Genomic DNA, 19,827 nt, shown 5'->3' on the forward strand with positions numbered 1-19,827 from the left:
ACATAACAGGGTGGGGGCGCAGGATGGGGGCGGCACGTAGCAGGATGGGGGCGGATATACCAATGAAAATGCACGCCAACCGGGCATAGAACGGGTTCAATAGCGAATACATACAGTGTATATATATATATATATATATATATATATATATATATATATATATATATATATATATATATATATCATTTATTCGGTCAAAATTACTGTTATTGTGAACAGCTAAAGCGCACCTGTCAGCAGGATTGTGCGAAGTAAATCACATACACTGATTAAAATGATACCTTGGTTGATGAAATCCATCCTGTGGTTCTTTTTTAGTCTTTATTTTCATTCCTGATATGCTCGTGCTTCGGGGCGGCCTGTGGGGAGGGGCTTTGTGGTGCTCTGATTATGTATTCCACTCTATGGCTTCTGACAGGTCACTGTGCCTTCAGTGACCTGCCTACTATTTTAAATACGAGCCTGGTGTGAATGTTTGGGGTGGTATTTCAAGTTTTGGTGTTTTAGGACCAATATTTTTTGATGGAACAGTCAGAGGAGATAAGTATCTCGAAATTCTAATGAATCAAGTTGCTCCCCAGTTACAGCAACAGCCTAATTCAAATGACCTTTATTTCCAACAAGATGCGGCCCCTCCACATTATTCAAGAGTAGTCCGCGAGTGTCTTGATGAAACATTTCCTAATAAATAGATTGGCCGAAGAGGCCCACTTGATTGGCCCGGCACGTTCACCAGACTTGACCCCAATGGATTTTTTCTTTTGGGGAGTACTCAAGGACAAAGTTTATAGTCGAAAACCAAAAAGTGGCAGTGATTTGAAAAATTACATAAGAGATGCATTTCAAGAAATTAATACCCAAAGAGACTTGTGCAAAAAAGTTTGTCGAAGCGTAAGAGGCAGACCTCAAAGCTGTGCAAATAGTAATGGAAAACAGTTTGAGCACCTGCGTTGATAAAATTTAAGGGCTTATATGGATATATATACTGTATATATATGGATATACACACTGTATGCTGAGTATATACACACAGACTGTATGCAGTATATAGCCACCTTTTGCTTTGATGACAGCTTTGCACAACTCTTGGCATTCTCTTGATGAGCTTCAAGAGGTAGTAACCGGAAATGGTCTTCTAACAATCTTGAAGGAGTTCCCAGAGATGCTTAGCACTTGTAGGCCCCTTTGCCTTCACTCTGCGGTCCAGCTCACCCCAAACCATCTCGATTGGGTTCAGGTCTGGTGACTGTGGAGGCCAGGTCATCTGGCGTAGCACCCCATCACTCTCCTTCTTGGTCAAATAGCCCTTACACAGCCTGGAGGTGTGTTTGGGGTCATTGTCCTGTTGAAAAATAAATGATGGTCCAACTAAACCAAACCGGATGGAATAGCATGCCGCTGCAAGATGCTGTGGTAGCCATGCTGGTTCAGTATGCATCCAATTTTGAGTAAATCCTCAACAGTGTCACAAGCAAAGCAACCCCACACCATCACACCTCCTCCTCCATGCTTCACGGTGGGAACCAGGCATGTAAAGTCCATCCGTTCACCTTTTCTGCGTCGCACAAAGACACGGTGATTGGAACCAAAGATCTTAAATTTGGACTCATCAGACCGAAGCACAGATTTCCACTGGTCTAATGTCCATTCCTTGTGTTCTTTAGCCCAAACAAGTCTCTTCTGCTTGTTGCCTGTCCTTAGCAGTGGTTTCCTAGCAGCTATTTTACCATGAAGGCCTGCTGCACAAAGTCTCCTCTTAACAGTTGTTGAAGAGATGTGTCTGCTGCTAGAACTCTGTGTGGCATTGACCTGGTCTCTAATCTGAGCTGCTGTTAACCTGCGATTTCTGAGGCTGGTGACTCGGAAAAACATCCTCAGAAGCAGAGGTGACTCTTGGTCTTCCTTTCCTGGGGCGGTCCTCATGTGAGCCAGTTTCTTTGAAGCGCTTGATGCTTTTTGCAACTGCACTTGGCGACACTTTCAAAGTTAGCCCAATTTTTCAGACTGAATGACCTTCATTTCTTAAAGTAGTGATGGCCACTCGTTTTTCTTTACTTAGCTGCTTTTTTCTTGCCATAATACAAATTCTAACAGTCTATTCAGTAGGACTATCAGCTGTGTATCCACCAGACTTCTGCACAACACAACTGATGGTCCCAACCCCATTTATAAGGCAAGAAATCCCACTTATTAAACCTGACAGGGCAGACCTGTGAAGTGAAAACCATTTCTGGTGACTACCTCTTGAAGCTCATCAAGAAAATACCAAGAGTGTGCAAAGCAGTCATCAAAGCAAAAGGTGGTTATTTTGAAGAACCTAGAATATAAGACATATTTTCAGTTGTTTCAAACTTTTTTGTTAAGTATATAATTCCACATGTGTTAATTCATAGTTTTGATGCCTTCAATGTGAATGTACAATTTTCAAAGTCATGAAAATACCGAAAAATCTTTAAATGAGAAGGTGTGTCCAAACTTTTGGTCTGTACTGTATATATATATATATATATATATATATATATATATATATATCTATAATATAACCGGGGATGCGTGTCTCTGTCTGAAGCCTCGATAGACTGCGCATGCGTGACGCGCAGTCTGGCTCCAGACAGAAGCAGGCATCCAGCCGTTACAGGTAAGAGGAGGTGTATGGCGCCGGAGATCGCGGTATGCGTAGACACTGAACGCATACCGCGATCTCCGGCGCCATACTTGCATACTTACCTGACCGGGAGGAGCGTTGCCGCGGCACCTCTCTCCTGGCCAGAGACCGGGGGCGGAGTGAGGCGTCGGATCGGCGCGTGCGCATAGCGCTATCCTTCGCCATTTTACTGAAGACACATTTACAGTGTGTCTTCAGCAAAATGGAGCCGGACAGCGCGGTGCTCCAGCGCCGCTCTCCTCCCCCGGCCTCCGGCAGAACAGGACGCTGCAGCGCTGGAGTACAGAGAAGAATGGCGAGTATAACTGTTTATTTTTTTTGTATGTGTGTACAGTGTGAAAGGGATGAGGGGGCCACACATACCAGGATTGTGGGGTGAGGGGACCATGCATATACCAGGATTGTGGGGTGAGGGGTACCACGCATACCAGGATTGGGGGGTGAGGGGTACCACGCATACCAGGATTGGGGGGTGAGGGGTACCACGCATACCAGGATTGGGGATGAGGGGAGCCACGCATACCGGGATTGGGGATGAGGGGAGCCACGCATACCGGGATTGGGGATGAGGGGAGCCACGCATACCGGGATTGGGGATGAGGGGAGCCACGCATACCGGGATTGGGGATGAGGGGAGCCACGCATACCGGGATTGGGGATGAGGGGAGCCACGCATACCGGGATTAGGGATGAGGGGTGCCATGCATAACGGGATTAGGGGTGAGGGGTGCCACGCATACCGGGATTGGGGATGAGGGGTGCCACGCATACCAGGATTGGGAATGAGGGATGGGGTGCCATGCATACCAGGATGAGGGATACCATACACACCAGGATAGGGATGAGGGATGGGGTACCATGCATACCAGGATGAGGGATACCATACACACCAGGATAAGGATGAGGGGTGCCACGCATACCGGGATTGGGGGTGAGGAGTGCCACGCATACCGGGATTGGGGGTGAGGGGTGCCACGCATACCGGGATGAGGGATGCCACGCATACCGGGATTGGGGGTGAGGGATAGGGTGCCATGCATACCAGGATGAGGGATACCATACACACCAGGATAGGGATGAGGGGTGCCACGTATACCAGGATTGGGGGTGAGAGTTGCCACGCATACCAGGATTGGGGGTGAGGGGTGCCACGCATACCAGGATTGGGGGTGAGGGGTGCCACGCATACCAGGATTGGGGGTGATGGGTGCCACGAATACCAGGATTGGGGGTGAGGCGTGCCACGCATACCAGGATTGGATGGTGGGGACAGGATGGGGGCAGCACAAATACAAGGAGGGGGGCAGCACATACCAGCATGGGAGACCATATACCAATAAAAATGCTCGCCACCCGGGCGTAGAACGGGTTCAATAGCTAGTATTATATATATATATATACACACACACACACATACACACAGACAGTATAAAGTACATAGATATACACGCTGTATGCTGAGTATATACATACAGCCTGTATTCGGTATATATCTACACACAGACAGTATAAAGTGTAGTGCCGGCGTCCCTGCCCTCTGCTAGGCAGGGACGCTGCTCCTCTCACCGCTCTGCTCCGTGCCCGGCCTCCTCCCCCCGCTCTGCTGTCAGCGCGCGCTCCGTCCCGGCGTCCTCCTCCTGCTCTGCTCTCAGCGCGCGCTCCTTCCCGGCCCCTGTGCTTAGGGCGCGCGCGCGCTCCCCTCCTCTTAAAGGGGCCGCGCGCGCCGCCCTAAAGAGTCCCCGGCCAATGGCCGGAGGACTTCATCATATATAAGGCACCTCCTCCAAAATGGAGGTGCCCGAGCAATGTTGTTTGCACCTGTGTCTCACCTGTGCTTCAGCCCTCAGGTCCCGTTGCCAGTTACCTGCCAGTTTCCTGCCAGTTTCCTGCTAGTTACCTGCCAGTTACCTGCCTGATTCCTGCCTGAATACTTGTTACCTGTCTGCCAGTCTGAGGTCCGACGGTCTGCCTTACTACTCCTGTCAGTCTGTCTAAAGGACCAGCCTGCCCGCTCACCTGGGAGCGCATATCAGCTACCTGCCTGCTTGCCTGAGGTCCGACGGTCTGCCTTACTACTCCGGTCAGTCTGTCTATGGACCAGCTTGCCCGCTCACCTGGGAGCGCTTCTCCGTTATCTGCCTGCTTGCCAGCCCGGAGGCTCCGTTGTCACGTGCTGTGACCACCAGCTACTCCAGACTCTTGCCCGCTCACCTGGGAGCGCATCTCCGTTACCTGCCTGCTTGCCAGCCCGGAGGTCCCGTTGTCACGTGCGGTGACCATCAGCTATTCCAGAGACTCTTGCCCGCTCACCTGGGAGCGCTTCTCCGTTACCTACCTGCCTGCCAGCCCGGAGGTTCCGCCGTCACGTGCCGTGACCACCTGCTATTCCAGAGACTCTCGCTTGCTCACCTGGGAGCACACATCTACCACCTGCCTGCTAGCCTACCCGGAGGCTCTGCCATCACAGGTCGTACCTACCCCTTACCCAGAGACTGCCCTGATCACTTGCCGTAACTCCCTGTCCGTTCACCCAGAGACTGCCACCCGCTCCCTTACAAGGGCCGCCCCCTTGTATAGTAGCTCAGAGGTTCCGCCTCCCGGACCCGTTTCAGTACGCCTCCCGGACCCGTTACAGTTTGCTCGGGCCATGGAACCCGGTGGCACCCAAGCTCCCTCGCTCTCGGACCTCTGTCTTGAACTGTCCCGTCAGAGGTCCCAACAGGAGGCCATCCTGGGTCACCTGCGGAATGTTAATACTCGCCTGAACACTCTGTCTGATCCACCAACAACCTCCGCCAGTGCCATATCTTGCAATCCGGCGGCTCCGCTGCTCACTAATACTATGGTATCCTACCCCGGACCCCGGCTTTCTGCACCTCCTCGCTTCGGAGGCGACCCCGTCCAGGCTCGGGGCTTCTTGAATCAGTGCACCCTGCATTTTGAACTTTTGTCCTACCAGTTTAACTCCGACCGGGCCAAAATTGCCTTCATCATGTCCCATCTCACCGGGGAGGCCCTGGCCTGGCTGAATCCTCTATGGGAGAGAGGAGACCCCCTGGTGTCCAACTTGCCTGCTTTTCTCACGGCTTTCCGGAAAGTCTTCGACGAACCCGGACGGAAGACCTCAACTGCATCATCGTTGCTACGCCTCCGTCAGGGGAGTCTCACCGTGGGCCAATATGCCATACGGTTCCGTACCCTTGCCTCGGAGCTGGCCTGGGATAACGACGCTCTGGTTTCCGTCTTCTGGGAGGGTCTGTCCGGCCGTATTAAAGATGAACTTGCCGGTCGGGACATTCCTACCACTCTCGATGACTTAATAACTCTTGCCACCCGAATTGACCTACGGTTTCAGGAGCGTGCCAAAGAGGTCACCCGTGAGAGAAGGATTCCACGTTTAGCTCCTACTTTCCAGAAACCCGTCATTCCCTCCATCTCTCCCCAGGTACACTCTCCTGAGCCTATGCAGGTCGACCAGACCAAGATGGTCAAAACCCGTCAGGACTCACGCCGTGCCGAGGGGAGCTGCTTCTACTGTGGCAGTAAGGAGCACCGGATCCGTGCCTGCCCGGAGAGGTCGGGAAACGCCTGTGTCTAGGTTCGCTCAGAGAGGTCCACCTAGACAAGAATAAATCCTCTCCATCCCTGCTGTTGTCAGTTTCGATCATCTACGGGGAGAACCGTTATTTCGAACTAGCCCAACTTGACTCTGGAGCAGCCGGGAACCTTATTTCACAGTCCCTGGTTGAGAAATACCGCATCCCCACCAAACCTCTGGCTGTACCCTTGTCTGTCGCTGCCGTGGATGGGGGCCTCTTACCTCGCCCCATTCAACTCATCACCGAATCCATTACCCTGCAGGTGGGAATGCTGCATTCTGAAAGTATCTCCTTTCATGTTCTGCCTGGACTCTCTCACGCCCTCTTGCTAGGTCTGCCCTGGCTCCAGAGACATGCACCCGTGCTAGACTGGCAAACCGGAGAGGTCCTTCGCTGGGGACAAGACTGTCATAAAACCTGCCTGGTTCCCGCCCATCCCGTCCGTCCCTCTCCTACCCCAGCTAATCTACCTGGACTTCCGATTCCTTATTGGTCTTATGCAGATGTCTTTAATAAAAAGGAGGCAGAGACATTACCACCACATAGACCATACGACTGTCCCATCGATCTGCTACCTGGTACTACTCCTCCCCGTGGGCGTATCTATCCTTTATCCGCTGCTGAGACCCGGTCAATGTCCGAATATATTGAGGAGAATCTGGCCAGAGGATTCATCCGGAAATCTACCTCCCCGGCGGGAGCAGGCTTCTTTTTCGTCAAAAAGAAGGACGGCTCTCTCCGTCCCTGTATAGACTATAGAGGCCTAAACCTGATCACGGTGAAGAATAAGTACCCCCTTCCGCTCATTCCAGAATTATTTGATCGTCTGAGGGGGGCTAGGATCTTCACCAAACTGGACCTTCGTGGGGCGTACAACCTGGTTCGTATTCGTCAGGGGGATGAATGGAAGACGGCATTCAACACCCGGGTGTCACACTGTCACAGAATACTGGAGGTAGGGGGCCTAAGCTGACCCTAAGCTGGGGCCCTGACTAATCCCTCATCCTGGAGGTACTGTTAAAGGTACAGAGGTCCAGGCCGCCAGCGTAACCCCTACCTTCTGAGGATCCCTGCACCTAAGTAATCTAGTCCTGAGAAGGACCCCGATCACAACAATAGGGAACCAGAAATAATATGCCCACACACAGAATTTAGACGAACGAGACAGTACAAGGGAAAAACCAAAACCACCTTGCATACAACTTCTAAACAACTACAACAGAGGGAACACCAACGGGAAAGGAGATAAATGATAAAGCGAGGAAAGGGAAAACACACTTCCAAATACACTTATCTCAGCAACTCCAAACACCACGATCCGCTCTGTAAGTCTGAATGAAAAGCTTTCACCGACACCTCCCAAACAGACCTGCAGGAATATAAAGGAGTCTCACTAAAGAAGCATTGATTGCAGCTGGGCGAGGCTGGACCTCAGCTAGCCCAGAGAGAGAGAGAATTAACTCCTACACTGCCGAGAAAACACAAAGCACCAACAAGTCAGCTGCGAGAAGTCAGGCTGTGTACTCGTGACGATCTTCGTGGCAACACACCCGTGACAGTACCCCCCCTTCTACGAGGGGCCTCTGGACCCTCAGGGCCAGGTTTATCCGGGTGAGTCGTGTGGAAGGCCCGAACTAATCGGTCTGCGTTAATATCCGACGCAGGAACCCACATCCTCTCCTCAGGACCATACCCCTTCCAATGAACCAAGTACTGAAGGGACCGGCGATTAAAGCGTGAATCAATGACCCTCGATACCTGGAACTCCAAGTTACCATTGACAACCACAGGAGGGGGAGGTAAAGGTGACGGTACCACCGGCGCCACATACCTCTTAAGCAATGATCTGTGAAACACGTTGTGAATTTTAAACGTAGGGGGGAGGTCAAGACGGAATGCCACCGGATTAATAACAGAACTGATTCTGTACGGCCCGATGAACCTGGGACCCAGTTTCCAGGAGGGAACCTTAAGTTTAATATTCCTGGTAGACAACCATACCTGATCGTTCACACTTAGGTCCGGACCAGACACTCTCCTCCTATCAGCCATACGTTTGTATCGGTTCCCCATAGTATTCAGATTCTTCAGCACCCCTCTCCATACTGAAGCGAGAGATGAGGAAAATCGTTCCTCCTCCGGAACCCCCGAAGAGCCCCCCCTACTGAAAGTACAAAACTGGGGGTGAAAACCATATGCCCCAAAAAACGGGGACTTACCAGTGGACTCGCTCCGCCTATTATTGAGAGCAAACTCTGCCAGAGGTAGGAAAGAAGCCCAGTCCTCCTGGTTCTCTGACACAAAACACCGAAGATATGTCTCCAAGCTCTGGTTCATACGTTCAGTCTGACCATTGGTCTGAGGATGAAAAGCCGACGAGAATGACAAATGCATCCCCCGCCGTGCACAAAACGCCTTCCAGAACTTGGACACAAACTGAGACCCCCGATCAGACACCACCTCGGAGGGTACCCCGTGAAGCCTCACAATCTCCCCAATGAACACCTGCGCAAGAGTTTTAGCATTAGGGAGAGCCGGAAGAGCGATAAAATGTGCCATCTTGCTGAACCTGTCCACTACAACGAGTATGACCGTTTTACCCGAAGACGGAGGGAGGTCAGTAATAAAGTCCATAGACAGATGAGTCCAAGGACGCTCCGGGATCTTCAAAGGTAAGAGGGCCCCAGACGGACGGGTATGTGAGGTCTTAGAGCGCGCACAAACCCCACAGGACGCGACAAAAGTTACCACCTCTTTATGTAAGTTAGGCCACCAAAACCGACGCGAGAGGAGATCCACAGTTGCTTTACTCCCCGGGTGTCCTGCAAAAACTGAGTTATGGTGTGCCTCGATCACCTTTTGTCGCAACTGATCTGGAACGAACAGTCTCCCCGGAGGTCCAACAGGGGCGTCTCCCTGAGCCTCCAATATCTCCTCCTCCAGCTCAGAGCATACTGCCGAAACCACCACCCCCTCCTGAAGAATAGGAATCGGGTCGTCCGTATTCCCGGCCCCAGGGAAACTACGAGATAAGGCATCCGCCTTTACATTTTTAGACCCAGGACGATATGTAACGACGAAATTAAACCTGGTAAAAAACAATGACCACCTAGCTTGTCTGGGATTCAGACGTTTAGCGGACTCCAGATATAGCAGGTTCTTGTGATCGGTGATGACGGTGACCGGATGAACTGCCCCCTCCAAAAAATGGCGCCACTCCTCAAAAGCTAACTTAATGGCCAAGAGTTCCCTATTGCCGACATCGTAATTCCTCTCAGCGGACGACAATTTTTTAGAGAAAAAGGCGCACGGATGCCACTTACCAGGGGACGAACCCTGTGACAATACTGCTCCCACCCCTACCTCGGAAGCGTCTACCTCTACAATGAATGGCTGTGACGCATCAGGTTGAATGAGTATGGGTGCCGAGGCAAAACATTTTTTCAAGGAGGAGAATGCTTGACAAGCCTTGTCAGACCACCTAGAAAAATCCGTCCCCTTTTTAGTCATGTCTGTGAGAGGCTTAACCATGGACGAGAAATTACGAATGAACTTCCGGTAATAGTTAGCAAACCCCAGGAAACGTTGTAGTGCCTTAAGATTCTCCGGTCGATCCCACTCAAGAACTGCCCGCACTTTCCCAGGGTCCATACGAAAACCGGACGCTGAAACCAGGAAGCCTAAAAACTGGAGTTCCTGTACGGCGAACACACACTTTTCCCACTTGGCATACAGTTTATTATCCCGCAAGATCTGTAACACCTGTCTAACGTGCTCCTGATGAGACACCAGATCCGGCGAGTAAATTAAGATATCATCCAGATATATGACAACAAACTGTCCCACCAGGTGGCGAAAAATATCATTAACAAAGTGTTGAAACACCGCCGGGGCATTAGTCAGACCGAATGGCATGACAAGGTTCTCATAATGCCCCTCCGGAGTGTTAAAAGCCGTCTTCCACTCATCCCCCTCCTTCATCCTAATCAGATTGTACGCCCCCCTGAGATCCAACTTAGAGAACCATTTGGCGCCCACGATCTGATTAAAGAGATCGGGAATAAGTGGGAGCGGATACGGATCTCGGACCGTAATCCGATTAAGTTCACGGAAATCCAGGCAAGGGCGTAGGCCTCCATCTTTCTTCTTAACAAAGAAGAACCCCGCGGCCACCGGAGAAGATGAAGGTCTAATATGCCCCTTAGCCAGACTTTCAGAAATATAATCCTTCATGGCCTGCCTCTCAGGACCAGAAAGGTTATACAACCTAGCTTTAGGTAACTTGGCCTCAGGGAGCAGTTTTACAGAACAGTCATACATGCGATGAGGAGGTAGTTCCTGACACCCATTCTCCGAGAATACATCCTCAAAGTCCGCCAGAAATGGAGGTAAGACCCAAGGAGTAACCGCACCGATGACCGTGTTCATGCAGTTTTTATTACAGAATTTACTCCATTGGCTTATCTCTCTGGTTTGCCAATTAATAACCGGGTTATGCTTAGCTAACCAAGGAAGGCCCAACACTATAGGAGTGGGAAGACCCTCCAACACGTAGCAAGACAACAGTTCTTTATGTATTGCCCCCACTTGAAGTTTTACGCCATGCACAGCTTGCAAAAAACTTCCCTGACCGAGAGGTCTGGCATCGATCGAGAATATGGGGATGGGTTTAGCCAACTCACTCAATCGCATACCTTGAACCCGGGCAAACCGAGCATCAACCAGATTAGCCCCGGCCCCACTATCCAGAAGAACAGATATCCTCTCAGTTCTCGTACCCACCACCACCTCCGCCGGTACGAGAAACTGAGACGAACCTAGGGACGAAATACCTACTCCCAGATTGCCGTCCACCACACAACCTGGGATCAACAGTTTTTTCGACGACTCTTTACTCTGCAAGGGACGGGATGGACACCCCCCAATAAAATGTCCCTTTTTCCCGCAGAGAAAACACCTTCCTGTCTTATGGCGCACCACCGGTCCCCTTCCCCGAAATGATGTCCCTCCTAATTGCATAGGCTCCTCCGGACTGACCAGGGGAACCACCATATGAGGGGACCTTGTAGGAGGTGGAGACATTACAGGGGGTAGAGTTATCCCGCACCTCTCCCGAAGCCGTCTGTCAACGCGAATAGCAAGGGCCATAGCGGCTTCCAGTGACGCGGGAGAGTCATACTGTGCCAACACATCCTGTAATTTGTCGGATAAACCATGACAAAACTGGCTCCTAAGAGCCGGGTCATTCCACTGGGTGTCCGTGGCCCACCTACGGAACTCCGAACAGAATTCCTCCGCCGGACGATCTCCCTGCTGAATCCTACGTAACTTAGACTCAGCAAGGGAGATCCGATCTGGGTCATCATATACGAGTCCCAGAGCAGCGAAAAACCTATCCACTGACTGGAGAACCGGGGAGCTTGGGGGAAGAGAGAACGCCCAAGATTGTGGGTCCCCTTGTAGGAGCGAGATGACAATTCCCACCCTTTGTTCTTCACTGCCCGATGACCGAGGCCGCAGCCGAAAGTACAATTTGCATGCCTCCCGGAAAACAAAAAACTTGTCCCGCCCCCCAGTGAACCTGTCAGGGAGAGCTACTTTAGGTTCTGGTCCGGCTTGCTCCAGAGGATGCAAAACCTTGGACCTAACGTCCGCCAGCCCCATGGACAAACTCTGCAACTGCCGAGCTAGACCGGCTACTGGATCCATGGTAGCTGGAGAAAAACTAAGATGGTCGGTGAAAATGTCACACTGTCACAGAATACTGGAGGTAGGGGGCCTAAGCTGACCCTAAGCTGGGGCCCTGACTAATCCCTCATCCTGGAGGTACTGTTAAAGGTACAGAGGTCCAGGCCGCCAGCGTAACCCCTACCTTCTGAGGATCCCTGCACCTAAGTAATCTAGTCCTGAGAAGGACCCCGATCACAACAATAGGGAACCAGAAATAATATGCCCACACACAGAATTTAGACGAACGAGACAGTACAAGGGAAAAACCAAAACCACCTTGCATACAACTTCTAAACAACTACAACAGAGGGAACACCAACGGGAAAGGAGATAAATGATAAAGCGAGGAAAGGGAAAACACACTTCCAAATACACTTATCTCAGCAACTCCAAACACCACGATCCGCTCTGTAAGTCTGAATGAAAAGCTTTCACCGACACCTCCCAAACAGACCTGCAGGAATATAAAGGAGTCTCACTAAAGAAGCATTGATTGCAGCTGGGCGAGGCTGGACCTCAGCTAGCCCAGAGAGAGAGAGAATTAACTCCTACACTGCCGAGAAAACACAAAGCACCAACAAGTCAGCTGCGAGAAGTCAGGCTGTGTACTCGTGACGATCTTCGTGGCAACACACCCGTGACACCGGGACGGCCACTATGAATACCTGGTAATGCCCTTTGGTCTCTGTAACGCTCCTGCCGTCTTTCAAGAGTTGGTCAATGACATCTTCCGGGACCTTCTCTACTCCTGCGTAGTGGTGTACCTGGACGACATCTTGGTCTTCTCTCCGGATCTCCAGACTCACCGGAGGGACGTTCGTCAGGTCCTGCTCAGGCTAAGGCAGAACCATCTCTACGCTAAATTTGAGAAGTGCCTCTTTGAGCAGACCTCGCTTCCGTTTCTGGGCTACATTATCTCTCAGACCGGCCTTCAAATGGATCCTGAGAAACTGTCTGCCATCGAGAAATGGCCCCGACCGGAGGGGTTGAAGGCCATTCAGCGTTTCCTGGGCTTCGCCAACTACTACCGCCTCTTCATACCACACTTCTCTTCCCGGACGGCCCCAATTTCTGCGCTCACCCGTAAAGGTACTAATCCCAAAGAGTGGCCACCCGAAGCAGAGGAGGCCTTTCTTTCCCTTAAACGGGCCTTCTCTTCCGCCCCGGTGCTGCATCGCCCAGATGGCAACAAGCAGTTCTTCCTGGAAGTTGACGCCTCCTCCTCTGGAGCCGGAGCGGTACTTACTCAAAAATCATCTTCCGGGAGGATGGTAACTTGTGGCTTCTTCTCTAAACTCTTCTCCTCCTCTGAGCGCAACTATTCCATAGGAGACCGAGAGTTATTGGCCATCAAACTGGCATTGGAGGAGTGGCGTTACCTGCTCGAGGGGGCTCTTCACCCGGTAATAATTTACACTGACCACAAGAACTTGGCTTACCTCCAGCATGCCCAGAGACTTAACCCGCGCCAAGCCCGGTGGTCCTTGTTTTTTGCTCGTTTTGATTTTGTCCTTCATTTTCGCCCGGCTGACAAAAACGTCAAGGCGGATGCCTTGTCTCGATCCTTTCTGGTGTCTGATCTCGAGGAGGATCCGAAACATATCATCGATCCCGCCAGAGTAATGCAGGTGGCTCCCGTGAGTCTAAATCGTCTTCCTCCTGGTAAGACGTTCGTACCAGTACCTGATCGGGAGAAGATTCTACACTGGGGTCATTCGTCTAAACTAGCTGGCCACGCCGGTCAGAAAAAGACCCTCCAGCTTATTACCCGGCACTACTGGTGGCCTAACCTGCACAAGGATGTAATAGACTTTGTTTCTGCCTGTGTGTCCTGCGCCCGCAACAAAGTTCCGAGACACCTGCCGGCCGGCCGCCTCCTACCTCTGCCAGTACCTGCTGCCCCCTGGCAGCATATAGCGATGGACTTCATTACTGATCTGCCCGTCTCTGCCGGTTGTACGGTCATTTGGGTGGTCGCTGACCGCTTCTCCAAGATGGCTCACTTCATTCCACTGCCAGGTCTTCCGTCTGCACCCGAGCTGGCTAAAGACTTTATCCGCCACATCTTCCGTCTTCATGGCCTGCCCCGTCACATCGTGTCGGATCGTGGGGTACAGTTCACTTCCCGTTTCTGGAGAGCCACTTGTAAATTGCTGGACGTCACCCTGGACTTCTCCTCCGCTTACCACCCACAGTCTAATGGTCAAGTGGAGCGGATCAATCAGAACCTGACCAGTTACCTTCGGCACTTCGTTAATGCCCACCATTCTGACTGGGTGGATCTCCTGCCATGGGCCGAATTCTCGTACAACAATCACGAGAGCGAGTCTTCCTCCAAATCCCCGTTTTTTGTAGTCTACGGTCAGCATCCTCGGATCCCGTTTCCCGTCTCCACCTCGGCGGACAATCCGGCTGCGGAATCTCTTGTTAACAAATTTTCCTCCATATGGGAGAGTACCCGGTCCGCACTCCTTCTGTCATCCGAGAGTATGAAAAGACACGCTGACAAAAAACGTCTGGACCCTTCTCAATTCCGCCCTGGGGATAAAGTCTGGCTCTCGTCCAAATATGTCCGGCTCAAGATCCCTTCCTATAAGTTAGGGCCTCGGTTCATCGGCCCACTGGAGGTCATCAGTCAGATCAACCCGGTGGCCTATAAATTGAAACTCCCGGCCAACTTACGGATCCCTAACTCCTTCCATGTGTCTCTCCTCAAACCTGTGGTACTTAACTCTTTTTCCAAGTCTACAGGTACGCCTCCTGCTCCGGTTTCTGCTGAGGACGAGTTTGAGGTAGAGAACATTCTTGCCACCAAAAGGGTAAGAGGAAAGACCTTTTTCCTGGTAGATTGGAAGGGGTTTGGTCCTGAGGAGAGAACGTGGGAGCCCCGGGAGAACATCCATGCCCCTCTCATCCTAGCTAAATTTCTGTCTGGCCTAAAAAAGGGGGGGCCTAAAGGGGGGGGTACTGTAGTGCCGGCGTCCCTGCCCTCTGCTAGGCAGGGACGCTGCTCCTCTCACCGCTCTGCTCCGTGCCCGGCCTCCTCCCCCCGCTCTGCTGTCAGCGCGCGCTCCGTCCCGGCGTCCTCCTCCTGCTCTGCTCTCAGCGCGCGCTCCTTCCCGGCCCCTGTGCTTAGGGCGCGCGCGCTCCCCTCCTCTTAAAGGGGCCGCGCGCGCCGCCCTAAAGAGTCCCCGGCCAATGGCCGGAGGACTTCATCATATATAAGGCACCTCCTCCAAAATGGAGGTGCCCGAGCAATGTTGTTTGCACCTGTGTCTCACCTGTGCTTCAGCCCTCAGGTCCCGTTGCCAGTTACCTGCCAGTTACCTGCCAGTTTCCTGCCAGTTTCCTGCCAGTTTCCTGCTAGTTACCTGCCAGTACCTGCCAGTTACCTGCCTGATTCCTGCCTGAATACTTGTTACCTGTCTGCCAGTCTGAGGTCCGACGGTCTGCCTTACTACTCCTGTCAGTCTGTCTAAAGGACCAGCCTGCCCGCTCACCTGGGAGCGCATATCAGCTACCTGCCTGCTTGCCTGAGGTCCGACGGTCTGCCTTACTACTCCGGTCAGTCTGTCTATGGACCAGCTTGCCCGCTCACCTGGGAGCGCTTCTCCGTTATCTGCCTGCTTGCCAGCCCGGAGGCTCCGTTGTCACGTGCTGTGACCACCAGCTACTCCAGACTCTTGCCCGCTCACCTGGGAGCGCATCTCCGTTACCTGCCTGCTTGCCAGCCCGGAGGTCCCGTTGTCACGTGCGGTGACCATCAGCTATTCCAGAGACTCTTGCCCGCTCACCTGGGAGCGCTTCTCCGTTACCTACCTGCCTGCCAGCCCGGAGGTTCCGCCGTCACGTGCCGTGACCACCTGCTATTCCAGAGACTCTCGCTTGCTCACCTGGGAGCACACATCTACCACCTGCCTGCTAGCCTACCCGGAGGCTCTGCCATCACAGGTCGTACCTACCCCTTACCCAGAGACTGCCCTGATCACTTGCCGTAACTCCCTGTCCGTTCACCCAGAGACTGCCACCCGCTCCCTTACAAGGGCCGCCCCCTTGTATAGTAGCTCAGAGGTTCCGCCTCCCGGACCCGTTTCAGTCCGCCTCCCGGACCCGTTACATAAAGTACATAGATATACATGCTGTATGCTGAGTATATACACACAGCCTGTATACGATATGTGTATATATATATATATATATATATATATATATATATATATATATATATATATTGTAAGGCAGCGCTATTCATCATGCTGAGGGGCACTCGCTTCACCGGGTCAATTAAAGCACACATGTAACGAATTTCCGGTATTTCACAATCCAGCAGTTTATTACTTATCATAAACTGCTCATAACATTGTCCATCTCAGTGGCTCGCCGACATATTACACATATAATGTCCAAGAGCCTTTCCAGTGACTGCTATGTCCACTTGGCTCCAGATACAGCCTTTAGCAAGGTAACAATATACATGTCCACATCAAACAGCGTTTTTACCTTTGCCGGGTTTTAGCTGTTTCTCTCAGCTCGGTTCTGCCACCGCTGTGGCTTTAAAGCTTCCCAGATGGGGCCTCCGGGCCACGTACCTTCAAAGGCTACTGGTATCTCAAAACACAGGGGAGATCCAGCCTCTGCCTTCCAGGCTAGTGGAGTCCCACACAGGGATTAGTTCTCTCGCCCTCCAAGGCTACTGGCATCCTAAACACAGGTGGATCCAGCCTCTGCCTTCCAGGCTTCACCAGGCCTCTCTTTCTAGGCCCCACCAGGCCAACGGTGTCCCACACACAGGGAACAGGCCTCACACCTTTTTCACACTGTTTCAAAAGCACCAGGATTTATATATCCTTCAGTGCACACAGGACCTGTGCTGATGTCACAATCATGTGGTCAGTCCTTCTGTGTGCACAGGACCTGTGCTGATGTCAGTCATGTGATCAGTCACCTGAGGGAGAGGTACATGGTCAGCCAGAACACACCCTGGACCATTACAGTAATGCCGCAACCCGCTGCATTACAATATATACACACAGACCTTATAAAGTACATAGATATACACGCTACATGCTGAGTATATACACACAGCTTGTATACGGTATATATATACAGTACAGACCAAAAGTTTGGACGCACCTTCTCATTTAAAGATTTTTCTGTATTTTCATGACTATGAAAATTGTACATTCACACTGAAGGCATCAAAACTATGAATTAACACATGTGGAATTATATACTTAACAAAAAAGTGTGAAACAACTGAAAATATGTCTTATATTCTAGGTTCTTCAAAGTAGCCACCTTTTGCTTTGATGACTGCTTTGCACACTCTTGGCATTCTCTTGATGAGCTTCAAGAGGTAGTCACCGGAAATGGTCTTCCAACAATCTTGAAGGAGTTCCCAGAGATGCTTAGCACTTGTTGGCCCTTTTGCCTTCACTCTGCGGTCCAGCTCACCCCAAACCATCTCGATTGGGTTCAGGTCTGGTGACTGTGGAGGCCAGGTCATCTGGCGTACCACCACATCACTCTCCCTCTTGGTCAAATAGCCCTTACACAGCCTAGAGGTGTGTTTGGGGTCATTGTCCTGTTGAAAAATAAATGATAGTTCAACTAAACGCAAACCGGATGGAATAGCATGCCGCTGCAAGATGCTGTGGTAGCCATGCTGGTTCAGTATGCCTTCAATTTTGAATAAATCCCCAACAGTGTCAACAGCAAAGCACCCCCACACCTTCTCCTCCATGCTTCACGGTGGGAACCAGGCATGTAGAGTCCATCCGTTCACCTTTTCTGCGTCGCACAAAGACACGGTGGTTGGAACCAAAGATCTCAAATTTGGACTCATCAGACCGAAGCACAGATTTCCACTGGTCTAATGTCCATTCCTTGTGTTCTTTAGCCCAAACAAGTCTTTTCTGCTTGTTGCCTGTCCTTAGCAGTGGTTTCCTAGCAGTTATTTTACCATGAAGGCCTGCTGCACAAAGTCTCCTCTTAACAGTTGTTGAAGAGATGTGTCTGCTGCTAGAACTCTGTGTGGCATTGACCTGGTCTTTAATCTGAGCTGCTGTTAACCTGTGATTTCTGAGGCTGGTGGCTGGTGACTTGGATAAACTTATCCTCAGAAGCAGAGGTGACTCTTGGTCTTCCTTTCCTGGGGTGGTCCTCATGTGAGCCAGTTTCTTTGTAGCGCTTGATGTTTTTTGCAACTGCACTTGGGGACACTTTCAAAGTTTGCCCAATTTTTCAGACTGACTGACCTTCATTTCTTAAAGTAATGATGGCCACTCGTTTTTCTTTACTTAGCTGCTTTTTTCTTGCCAGAATACAAATTCTAACAGTCTATTCAGTAGGACTATCAGCTGTGTATTCACCAGACTTCTGCACAACACAACTGATGGTCCCAAAGCCATTTATAAGGCAAGAAATCCCACTTATTAAACCTGACAGGGCACACTTGTGAAGTGAAAACCATTTCCTGTGACTACCTCTTGAAGCTCATCAAGAGAATGCCAAGAGTGTGCAAAGCAGTCATCAAAGCAAAAGGTGGCTACTTTGAAGAACCTAGAATATAAGACATATTTTCAGTTGTTTCACACTTTTTTGTTAAGTATATAATTCCACATGTGTTAATTCATAGTTTTGATGCCTTCAGTGTGAATGTACAATTTTCATAGTCATGAAAATACAGAAAAATCTTTAAATGAGAAGGTGTGTCCAAACTTTTGGTCTGTACTGATATATATATATATATATATATATATATACACACACACACACACACAGACAGTATGAGGTACATAGATATACAGGCTGCATGCTGAGCATATACACACAGCCTGTATGCGGTATATATATATATATATATATATATATATACATACATACACACAGACAGTATAAAGTACATAGATATACAGGCTGCATGCTGAGTATATACACACAGCCTGTATGCGGTATATATATTTATATATATATATATATATATATATATATATATACACACAGACAGTATAAAGTACATAGATATACAGGCTGCATGCTGAGCATATACACACAGCCTGTATATGGTATATATATGTCATCTAATCATCTGTCATCTAATGCTCTGCTGACCCATCTCTCTGGTACATGCTCTGCATAATTCCCCTGCTTCATCTGTCCCACTCCAATCAATATTCACATATGTTTGTCCCTTCCCCACTATATACCTTATCTGATTTTTAGAGGTGCTAAACTGCAGAGACTAGAGTCCTGGCTCTGTCTTTGATCACCCAGCCATCTCCTGTTGAAATGACCAGCTGTTAATTTATCCACAAGCCGTTCCCACAATGCCCTTCACCTGATATAGTTTAATGTGGCCTATATATTTAGACTCTCTGTAAGGGGTGCACGCATGCTCTTGTGCAAAGTGGTTTCGGAGAGAAGTGGCAGTTATTTCAGAGGCAGTTAGTCAGGGCAGGAGTCAGGTAACCAACACTTTGACCACTCACTCTCTTTTAACTATGTTTCTGTTAGCTCTCCCTTTTTCCTATATAGTCCTCCACTTTCTAATAACCCCTCAAATCCCTACACCTAGTAAGAAACTCTTCATCTCTCCCTCTATCCTCCCCATTCATCTCACCTCCTCCTCCAAATTATTCCTCAACATTCAATCCTGGATCTCCAAACACAGACAGCCACCTCATGCTCTCTCTTGCTCCCACCTGCTAACACTTTCTCTGCTCCTCCTCACTGCTGGAGATATCTCTCCAAATCCTGGTCCTCCTCGCCATATCCCCACAGTCACTTCTACCTCCTATCCACGACCTTCCTCAAACTGTCGCAACCCTTCTA

The sequence above is a fragment of the Phyllobates terribilis genome, unplaced genomic scaffold, assembly GCF_046119375.1.
Source record: "Phyllobates terribilis strain yellow unplaced genomic scaffold, ASM4611937v1 Scaffold_11__3_contigs__length_659146591, whole genome shotgun sequence".
NCBI classification, from domain to species: domain Eukaryota; kingdom Metazoa; phylum Chordata; class Amphibia; order Anura; family Dendrobatidae; genus Phyllobates; species Phyllobates terribilis.